This window comes from Trachypithecus francoisi, unplaced genomic scaffold, assembly GCF_009764315.1.
Source record: "Trachypithecus francoisi isolate TF-2019V2 unplaced genomic scaffold, Tfra_2.0 Lachesis_group7, whole genome shotgun sequence".
Classification (NCBI taxonomy): domain Eukaryota; kingdom Metazoa; phylum Chordata; class Mammalia; order Primates; family Cercopithecidae; genus Trachypithecus; species Trachypithecus francoisi.
In genome coordinates this window covers 62,942,165-62,953,757 of record NW_022681472.1, presented here as the reverse complement: position 1 = coordinate 62,953,757, position 11,593 = coordinate 62,942,165, and positions in this window count along the sequence as shown.

The following is an 11,593-nucleotide window of genomic DNA, read 5'->3' as shown; positions in this document are numbered from 1 at the left end:
CACTGCAAGCTCCGCCTCCCGGGTTCACGCCATTCTCCTGCCTCAGCCTCCCGAGTAGCTGGGACTACAGGCGCCCACCACCACGCCCGGCTAGTTTTTTGTATTTTTTTAGTAGAGACGGGGTTTCACCGTGTTAGCCAGGATGGTCTCGATCTCCTGACCTCGTGATCCGCCCGTCTCAGCCTCCCAAAGTGCTGGGATTACAGGCTTGAGCCACCGCGCCCGGCCTATAAATCATTCCTATAGGAGAAACTAGAAAACACCATAGACAGGGAGTGGTTTTTAGAAGTGGAACTAGCCTCAGAGAAGAGAGGCAGGAGGAAGTTGTCTGACAGGTGTTAGGACCCAGGAGGCAAGGGTCAGGATAGATAGGATAGATGGAAGAGTCTCACTTGGGTGACATGACTTTGAGAGTTCCACTTATGGCTACAGGTCAACCAACATTTTGTGGGGACCCTAGAGCTGAATGGCATTCCTCTCTGTCGACCCTCAGCTCAGCCCAGAAGTACAGGAAAAGTGAAAACTGATTCCAGGCAAACCAACGCTCCCAGCTCCGAAGAGTCAGAGGCTGTTAGAGAGTCCTTTCCAAAAAGCCTGACTCCCATGTCTTTAGTCTGGCAGCTGCACTGGTCACTTTTAACTGGCCAACAGGTGGCAGGTATTTAGCCCCTGAATTCTAAGGAAAAATAGAACAGAATAGCAAGTGAAAGGGGTCCGATGGTATTCACTGCTTGGGTCACCAAGATATGTCTGGAGTTGGTTCCATCCAGTGGGTTCTTGGTGTCACTGACTTCAAGAATGAAGCCGCGGACCTTCATGGTGAGTGTTACAGCTCTTAAAGGTGGCATGGACCCAAAGAGTGAGCAACAGCAAGATTTATTGTGAAGAGCAAAAGAACAAGCTTCCACAGCATGGAAGGGGACATGAGCAGGTTGCCGCTGCTGGCTGGGGTGGCCAGCTTTCAGTCCCTTATTTGTCCCCACCCACGTCCTGCTTATTGGTCCATTTTACAGAGTGCTGACTGGTGCATTTACAATCCTTTAGCTAGACACAGAGTGCTGATTGGTGCATTTTTATAGAGTGCTGATTGGTGCATTTACAATCCTTCAGCTAGTCACAAATTGCTGATTGGTGTGTTTTTACAAAGTGCTTATTGGTATGTTTACAATCCTCTAGCTAGACAAAAAAGTTCTCCAAGTCCCCACTCGACCCAGGAAGTCCAGTTGGCTTCACCTGTCAGCAACATCACAGGACAACATGGTACTCATGTGTTTGAGATGGTGCTGGTGTGAAGAAACCTACTGAGCTGCCAGCCCTATAAAAGTCTAGCACATACAATTCTCTAGGGTAAATAATGCTTGATAATGATAATAAACGACTATGTTACTTGTTTAAGTATTTACTGTAATATACTTTTTATTGCTATTAGATTGGTGCAAAAGTAATTGCATTTTTTACCATTAAGGGTAAAAACAGCAATTACTTTTGCATCAACATAATATTTTAGAATGTGCTCCTTCTACTTATTTTTTAAAAAGTTAACTGTAAAACAGACTTAGGCAGGTCTTCAGAAGGTATTCCAAAAGAAGGCATTATTATAGGAGATGACAGCTCCGTGTGTGTTATTCACCCTGAAGACCTTGCAATAGGACAAGATGCAGAGGTGAAAGGCAGTGATATTGATGATATTGACCCTGTGTAGGCCTAGGCTAATGTGGATGTCTGTGTCCTTATTTTAGCAAAAAAATTCAAAAATTAAAAATAATTCAAAATAGAAAAGCCTATAGAATAAGGACATAAAGAAAAAATACTTTTGTACAGCTGTGCAATGTGTTTGTGTTTTAAACTAAGCATTATTACAAAACAATCCAAAGAGTTAAAAAAATAAAAGGTTCAGCCAGGGCGCAGTGGCTCATGCCTGTAATCCCAGCAGTTTGGGAGGCCAAGGCGGGCAGATAACGAGGTCAGGAGATCAAGACCATCCTGGCTAACACGGTGAAACCCCGTCTCTACTGAAAATACAAAAGAATTAGCCAGGCATGGTGGTGGGCACCTGTAGTCCCAGCTACTCAGGAGGCTGAGGCAGGCATGAACCTGGGAGGTGAAGCTTGCAGTGAGCTGAGATCATGCCACTGCACTCCAGCCTGGGCGACAGAGCGAGACTCCATCTCAAGAAAATGTATGTATAAAAGGCTTATAAGGTAAAACAGTTACAGTAATCTAAGGTTAATTTATTATTGAAGAAAACTATCATTTAATCCATTTAGTGTAGCCTAAGTGTCCAGGTTTTAGAAAGTCTACAGCAGTGGACAGTAATGTCCTGGGCCTTCACATTCACTCACCCTCACTCACTGACTCATCCAGAGCAACATATAGTCCTGCAAGCTCCACTCATTGTAAGTGGTTTATCTAGTGTACCCATTTTTAATCTTTTATTCTGTATTTTTACTGTACCTTTTCTATGTTTAGATATGTTTTGATGCACAAATACTTACCCTTCTGTTATAATTGTCATGGTATTCAGTGCAGTAACATGCTGTACAGGTTTGTAGCCTAGGAGCAATAGACTAATCTGTCTAGCCTGGACGTGTAGTAGGCTATAGCAGCTAGGTCTGTGTAAGCATAGTCTATGATGTTTGTGCAATGACAAAATCAACTACCGATGTATTTCATAAAATATATCTCTGTCATTAAGCAACACATGACTGTACAAAGACTTGAGAAAAAAAAAATCTTTAGGTGAACTTCAACAGTCCCCTGTAATTATTATTTGTGCCTGTCCTCCTGAATTGTAAGCCCTGAGAGAGCACAGATGACATAACATTCACCTTTGTATCTCTAACATTCATGACACTGACATGGAGCTCAATGAATGTTTGTCGACTTGAAATAGCAGGAACACTGGTGAGTGAAGACTGTGGAGACTGCAGGCCTGCAATCATCTAAGAACACACAGAGAAGAATGAAGCAAGTCGAATTCTTGTAAAGCGGCCAGATCAGGTGACAAACATCCATGTGGCTCTTCTGCAGAACTGTGAAGAAGGCCAGGAGGCCCTCAGTCCTTTAGGAGCACGTGAAGCTGGTCCCAGGAAGGTCAGAGCCCCCAAACATTTTTGGCCCTTGTCTAATCAAAACATAAACATCGAAATGAAGACTGATTTCAACAAACACTGAAATGGGAAAAAAAAAGTGGGAATACATCTACTATTCACTTTTTGGTTTTGCTTTTAATTTACTTTTCAAAAAAATGTATTATTAAAATATACAAAAGTATGCAGTGAAGTCTCTTGCCCCTTACCTATTCATTCATTGAACACATATTTGAGTGTCAACTGTGTATACTATTCTTGGTGCTTGGGACATAGCAGGGAATAAAACAGACAAAAGCAATAGTCCTCATGGCCTTCACATCCAACTGGGCAGCTAGTCAAGGTAATCTTATTTGAGAAGATTTTTCCAAAGGCTAAAAGAAGTGAAAGAAATTAGCCAAGAGAGTATCTTTCCCAACAACCTCTATATTTAGATGTTTCTGAGTCCTCCCAGGGTTTCTTTATGGACTTGTCCACAAATTCAAACATATATTCTTATTTTCCTTTATTTTCAACTCAATAGACTGTATGTCATATACATCTTGTTTTTCTCATTTAATGTATCTTAGAGCTTTTTATCCAATAATTTTATCAGAAAGTTTGTGTATGTATTTATTTATTTTTGTATTCTTGCGTAACCTATTTGGGTAGCTATACAGTAATTCATTTCACCTTTTCCGTATGATAGAATTTAGGTTGTTTTCATTATTTCGAGAAATGTTGTAATGCCTAACTGTGTACAAATATAATTTGAATCCCTTGGATAATTTCCCAGAAGAGGAATTTCTTGGTCAAAGACATATGAATAAATCATTTTGACAAATATTTCCAAATTGCCTTCTATGGGGTTTTACTAATGTCTGCCTCCCCCAAATAATGGAAAGTTCCTGTTTTCTCACAGATTGTCAATGGACTATGATGTCAAACAAAACTCTGTGAGGTTTCTAGCCATTATGATTAGAAAAAAATCCCATGTAATTTTAAATTTTCATTTCTCTTATTTTGAGTAACAGTCAACAGTTTTCATGTATTTAAAAGCCATTTTTATTTCTTTTCCAATAAACTTTTATTATATTTTTTCCCAATGTAACTGGGCAAGCAATTGGGAAGTTGATCTTTTTCTCATCAATATCTATGTGCTTTTTATATATGATGGAGATTATTCTGTTCTATGAAATACAAATTTTTTTCCTGTGTGTTGTCTTTTGACTTTTTTTTACCTTACAGATTTTTAAGACATAGTAACATTTACCATTTTTTAATGGCTTCTGGATTTTTAGCCATATTTTAAAAGATTATACACATCCCAAATTTGAAGAGCAATTTTATCATTTTCTTCTAGTAGGCATATGATATCAGATTTTACATTTAAGTCTTTGATCTATTTAGAATGTATTCTGGTATATGATGTGAAAGATGATTCCAACTATTCCCCTAGATGGCTCTCTAGTTTTTGTCTGTGACCATTTTTTGAATGGTTTATTTTCCCTACTGATTTCTGATGACACCCCTATAACACATTATGTTATTAATATGTCATTGGGTTTATTTATTTCCTATCTTGTTCTGTTTTCTGTTTGTCTGTTCATATGTCAATACAATACTATTTAGTAATTTAGTTCTCTTTCTTTTAAATGTTTTCTTCACTATTTTTGGTTGTTTCATTTTTTTATACAACGTTTAGTATCAGTTTGTCTCTTTCTAAGGAAATAAAAAATTGATATTTTTCATTGGAATGAAGTTAAACTTACCACAGAGAGAAATGGTGTTTCAGCTATATAGAACTCTCCTATCCAAGATCATGGCTTTATGTTTTCTTTGTTTGAGTGTATTCAGCATCTTTCAAAAGTGCTTCAAGTATTCTTCACATAGTTTTTGAATATTTACTAGTGAGTTCATTCATCGGTATTTTATTTTTATTGCTGATATTGTAAATGGTTCATTTCTTTCATCATATCTTCTAAATGATTTTGTCAAATATACGAATGATATTTTCTTCATTCTCCTTTTCTACCCTACTATTCAGCTAAATTCTGTTTTTGATTTTAATTTTTTTTGTTTGTTTGTTTTTTGGCTTTGGTGTTTTTAGAGTGTCTTGGGTTGATATTATACTCTGAAGAAAAATATTCATCATTGAATGAGTTAAATTTTTCTGAACTAGCCATTTAAATAAGTTCCTATGGGGAAGGAAGAAGGACCTGAGTAGCCTCCAGGCGTCAAACTCTAAATAACCTTCCAATGCAACCACACAGACAGCTTATCTGCAAAGATGGCACATCTATGTCATGCATTGTGTGATTTTACTGCCTCTGCATCTTCAAATCCGCTGCTTTTCAAAGTGGAAGTTCAGGAGAATTTTTATTCAAGTCTTGCCACCAGATTTCTTCACTCACTGTAGCAAACAAGCCATGTAGCTTTTTCACTAGAGGGTGGACCTCTTCCTTTTAGAAAATGTGTTTTTGCAAAATCCACCAAAATCCATCACTTCCAGGACTTCTAAGGATTCTTTTTGACTTCCTTCTAGATGACATCTAACCAATCTCAGTTAGTTTTAGTGGTCATTGTTAGAGTCCGCAGAGTATCTGTGTCCTATTTTGCTAAAATTGGAATTTGAGAGTTTTTTTTAAAATTCTACTTACTATCTTTGGATGGTTTCCAGAAGAGGAGAAAAATCTGGTAAACAAACCCATGTTTAATGGGTTATCTCAGCTACTTCTCAAAATGACATCCCTGAGCTGAAAGGAATACTCCTAGCACAATCAGTTTCAGGATTGGGAGTAGACTGTAACCAGATAGGAAATATATATGCTTATGCACAAGCTGCATGAGTGTGGCATAATTATGGTTGGCCATTTCCTTCTGGTTTTCTAAACTTTCTATTTCTATCATGACTCCTTCTCCCTCAAAACACATACATAATCACACACATGAGTGTGTGTGTGTGTACAAAAGGATGTGTTCAAATATATCCAATACTGTATATAAACAGTTAAAATGAGTGAGAACTAAAAATCTTTCTTGGATTTGGCAATGAGAAAGCTATCTGTATGACTTTGACTAAATTGAGTTTATAGGCGGAAACCAGAGTTTTTAATGGAGTGAGTTGAAGAGTGAGCAGGAGGTGATAAATTAAGGAGTATAGACTACTTTTGCAAGACTCTTGGCTATTAAGGAAAGGAAAATTTTACGGAATCAAATAGAAAGTCACTGCTGAGAAACTCTGTATTTAGATCCCTGTAAGAAGCTTGTTTAGGGAGTGATGTCACAAGCTTGTAAAATCCTGCCCTTCAAAGTGGGGGTGGGGAGCAAGGAGGAAGGAAGGAATTTGTGTTCCAGCACAGTTGTCAACAGCCCTGACCCTGGAGCCAGAGTGCCTGGGTTTGATCCCTCTGAAACTCTTCTCTGTGTGTGTGTGTGTATATATGTAATTTTTTTTTTTTTTTTTTGACAGAGTCTTTCTCTGTCACCCAGGCTGGAGTGCAGTGGCACAATCTCCTGCTTATCGCAACCTCCACCTCCTGGGTTCAAGCGATTCTCCTACCTCAGCCTCCCAAGTAGCTGGCATTACAGGCGCCCACCACCACGCCTGGCTAATTTTTGTATTTTTAGTAGAGATGGGGTTTTGCCATGTTGGCTGGCCATGCTGGTCTTGAACTCCTGATCTCAGGTGATCCACCTGCCTCAGCCTCCCAAAGTGCTGGGATTACAGGCATGAGTCACCACTCCCAGACCCTCCATAACTCTTGTTGGCATATGACTTGGCATGACTTAGTCATTCTGATCCTGAATGATGCCCTAATCTATGTAATAGCTCACATCTTTTTCCTGAGCTTTAATCTCTGTCTACTGGATAATTTCCTGTGGATGTCCTACAGGTACCTCTGAGTCAATATGTCCAAAATATGATCTAATATTTTGTCCAATCCCCAAGCTTGCCCCTACCCTTTGTATTTTTATTCTTTATGAATAAAACCACCATTTACCTAGAAACCCAGGCCAGGATGCACATATTCATCCCAAATGCCTTCATTTCTTTCATATCTGACATCTAACTGTGACTAGTTAATATCAATCCTCTCTTAGTTTCACCTATAGGACTTATGTCCTCCTTTCCAACTTATTGCTACCATTTTAGAGCAGGTTCTAATTATCTCTTACCCAGGTTGCTGCTATTACTTCCTTATTCTGAGCTTAGCTTAGCTTCTACTCTAGCCCGCACACCATTCCTGAATCATCCTCCACACCATCAACAAAGTGAGTTTATTAAAATTATATGCTCATCCTGCCATTCTGCTGATGAAAACCTACATTTCTTCTCAGGGTATTCATGTTTCTCAACAATCCAATCCTAGCTGTGTGACTCTCCAACCTCAAACCATACTGTATGTCCTTCCTCAGTCTCCATTGCAGACAGACAAAATAAAAGAAGGCACAATTCCACCCCTAACTCCCTATTCTATAGAAAAGGAAGCACTCCTCCTAAGAGGAGAACTTCTCTTGTTTAGAAAAGGATTTTAACAAGTCTTTTGCATATGCAGAGGCAAGGGCACCAAATCTGGTGGGGAATAAGGAGGTAAGGGGCTAATGTAGAAGTCCCGAAGCAGGTGCCAACTTGGAGATCAGTATGACTGGGGCAGGACAAATAATGGGGTGGAGGAGGTGACAGCAGAGGTAGTCAGGAAGCTAACAAGGGGAGGGAGTTGTAGGATTTTATAGGCCAGTATGAGGTTTTGGCCTTTATTCGAAATGAAAGCCACAGAAAGGTTTTGAACAAAGTAATCTGATCTGACAATGTTTTATATGATCTGGCTAATATTGAAAGCACCCTGTGTGGATAGGAGTGGAAGCAGGGAGACCAGTTAAGCAGACTGTGCAATAATCCATGCAAGGCTTGATGTGGCTTGAGCTATGGACGGCCAGGGTGGTTGGGGTGGAAGATGATGAATGGTGGTAAAGATGGTGAGAAGTAGTTGAATTCTGGATGCATTTCAAGATAGATCCAGGATATAGTGGACTGTATGTGAGATATATTAGAAAAAAGGAGTCATATTTTTTCAAGATTTTTGGCCTGAGCAATGGGCAGAACAAAGTTGACTCTAGGCTGAAAAGGAGAATGCTATGAAAAGCTCAAGCTGGAAAGAAGATTGAAAGTTCACTTTTTTGCACATTAGGGTTGAGCTAGACATTAGACAGATATCCTACAGAGATACCTAGCAAGTTGTTTAGTATACAAGTCTGAAGTATAAGGGACAGGTCAGACTGGGGATACATGTGTGAGAATTGTCATCATAAGATGGTATTTAAAGCCTGACCCCACCAAGGAAGGGAGTATAGATTGAGCAATGAAGAAAACTCAGGCTAAGCTCTGCACTCTCCAATGTTAAGAAGTTGAAGAGAGCAAGTAATGACAAAGGAGGCTGAGAAGGAGCATCTAGTGACATGGGAAGAAAGTCAGAGAGAGGCCGGGCGCGGTGGCTCAAGCCTGTAATCCTAGCACTTTGGGAGGCCGAGACGGGTGGATCACGAGGTCAGGAGATCGAGACCATCCTGGCTAATACCGTGAAACCCTGTCTCTACTAAAAAATACAAAAAACTAGCCGGGCGAGGTGGTGGGTGCCTGTAGTCCCAGCTACTCGGGAGGCTGAGGCAGGAGAATGGCGTAAACCCGGGAGGCGGAGCTTGCAGTGAGCTGAGATCTGGCCACTGCACTCCAGCCTGGGTGATAGAGCGAGACTCCGTCTCAAAAAAAAAGAGAAAGTCAGAGAGAGTTTTGACCCAGAAGCCAAGTGACGAAAGCATTTATAGAAAAGGTGAGTGTTCCCACATGTTCTCACTCATAAGTGGGAGCTGAACAATGAGAACGCATGGACACAGTGAGGGGAACATCACACACTGGGGCCTGTCGGGGGGTGGGGGGCTAGGGGATGGATAACATTAGGAGAAATACCTAATGTAGGTGACGGTTTGATGGGTGCAGCAAACCACTATGGCACAGGCATACCTATGTAACAAAACTGCATGATCTGCACATGTACCCCAGAACTTAAAATATAATAAGAAAAGGTGAGTGTTCTAATGTGTCCAATACTGCTGATAGGACAAGTAAATTTAGGACCAATAATTGATCACTAGATTTAGCAATGTGGAAGCTATTGCTGATAGAACAAAAGGAGTTTTAGTGAATCATGAAGGTAAAACGTGTTTGGATTGGGTTCAAGAGAAAATGGGAGAAAAAAAATTGAAGTGGGCAGTATACACAATTCTTCCTAGGAGTTTGCTGCTCTGGGGTGGGGGGAGAGGAATGGGATGGACCATGGGGTCAAGGGAGTGTATTTTTTAAGATAGAAGAAATTGCAGTATTTTTGTCTGATGGGAAAGATACAGAGGGGTTGAAATTGTGATGAAGGAGAGCAAAAAAGACCTATTACAGCAATATCATGATGGGGGGAGCGGATGTGCCAATGGAGATGATGGCCTTCATCAGAGATCTGACCACTCATCCATAAGGCGGCGGGCATGGACACATGCAGGAAGACAGGTAGACCTCAGAGTGGGAGTTCAAAGGTGCTCTTGGTTCCATGTGAAATGGACAGCAAACTCACTAGCTAGAGTGATGATGGTGGAAGAAGCACTGAACATTGAGAGAAGGGAAAACATTAGTCACCCAGGACACTGGAAGAATGAATGGACAAGGGAAATACAGAAGAGAGCTGAGCAGCATCTGAGGTTGGAGGTCAAAACTTGTAAAGTGAGACAGCAAATTTCCATGTGTTTCTCTAGTCACATTCAACTGTGTGAGTGTGGGCATGAAGGATGTGGTACCACAATGGGTGTGTTGTGCTGAGCAACTCAGTGAGAAAAGAAGTCAGAAGTCAGGGTAGCTTAGGTTTAAGGTATTCCTCAGGATGATGAGATACATGTTTAAGTTAGTGCAGTGTGGAGTTAATTGGGCATTAATTGAACCAACTTAGTGTTACTAACATACCGAAGGCTAAGCAACTGCTACTCAAACAGAAGTGAGTTTGAATCATAATTGCAAGACCAGTTTCTGAGACACCATTTTTTTTCAGATTAAATTAGGTATGCCAAGCGATTATGTGTTCGTTTCCTGAAGCAAGTTAATGTGAGTATCGTTTAATAGACCATGGGATCTTGTGGCATTTGTTCCCTGAAATTTTCTTTAGGCTGTGACAATGTATGTAAATCGCTATTGTTTATAATATAAAAGTTTATAATGCATTATTCATACTGAAATTTAGTATGTTGTCTATGAATCCAGGTCATTTATTTACAAAGTGGCATCATTACCCTCAATAATAGCATAAATAACAATATTAATAGCTCCCACATGATGCTCCTGTACAGTGTATTAAGCACCGGGCTAATGTCGTCATAGACATGGACTCATATAAACCTGACAGCAACATGTTGTGAGGAGGAGGTTAATATTACTACTGTTTTCAGACAAGTCAATCAACCATCAGAGAAGTTAACTCCTCCAAGGGTAGACACCTTCTAGAAGAATATCCAGAACGCAAAATGAATCTTCCTGAACCCACATCATGTTATACTCTTGAAACCTGCAAATCAAGTGTCCGCTAGACCCACAGCACTCTAGCAGCTGGAACCATGGTTCTCAACCCTGATGCTATGCTTAGAGCAAGCTGGTGCCAGGATCCCACGCAGGACTTGTCTCCAGAGACAGCATTTTACCATTTGTAGTTTTGAAAGTGCCACAAGTGATTCTAATGTGATTTAAGACCTCAAATTCTCAGTGATCCCCAGTGATTGGAAACCGCTGAGCGCTATATTCCAGGAGGTCCCAGGAGAGAGTCTGTGTACAACACTCCCAAGTAATTGAGACCTCATCTGACCTCATCCACCAGGTGGAGAGAAACCTTTGGACATAACCTTAAAAGCCACACCATAAATTACCTTAAAATAAAACACTATAAATAAGTTCTCCCTTGCAGCCTCCAGTCCCCACAGGTGACCCTACACGACCTTCCTACCTGAAGACTTGCCACTGCCCTGGTTCTGGTATCAACCTTGTCCTTGGTCAAAGAGAATTTAAGGAGTCTTAGTTTGCTAACTCCCATGACTCAACATTAAAATATTAACAGTAACCACATACCAAGAATTGATATCTCCCAGGCATGGAGCTAAGGGCTTTACACGTGTTAACTCATTTAATCCTCACACAGGCCCTTTGAGCTAGGTGCTTTGCTAATACTCATTTTACAGAGGAAGAAACAGAACCTTAGAGAAGTTAGATAATACACTCTAGGTCACTGTGCTAACCAGCAGAGCCTGGATTTTCACCTGGTTTTGCCTGACCACGTGGTCCAGGTTCCTGATTAATCTTGCTACTTAACACCTCCACACACAAGTCCCAGAGAGTCCCCAACTCAACATGAAAACTTTTCCCTCTCACCACAAATCCTGCTCTTCCACTGCCCTCTCCCTGCTGTCACTTAATTTAGAAGCTTCTGGATCACTCCTCA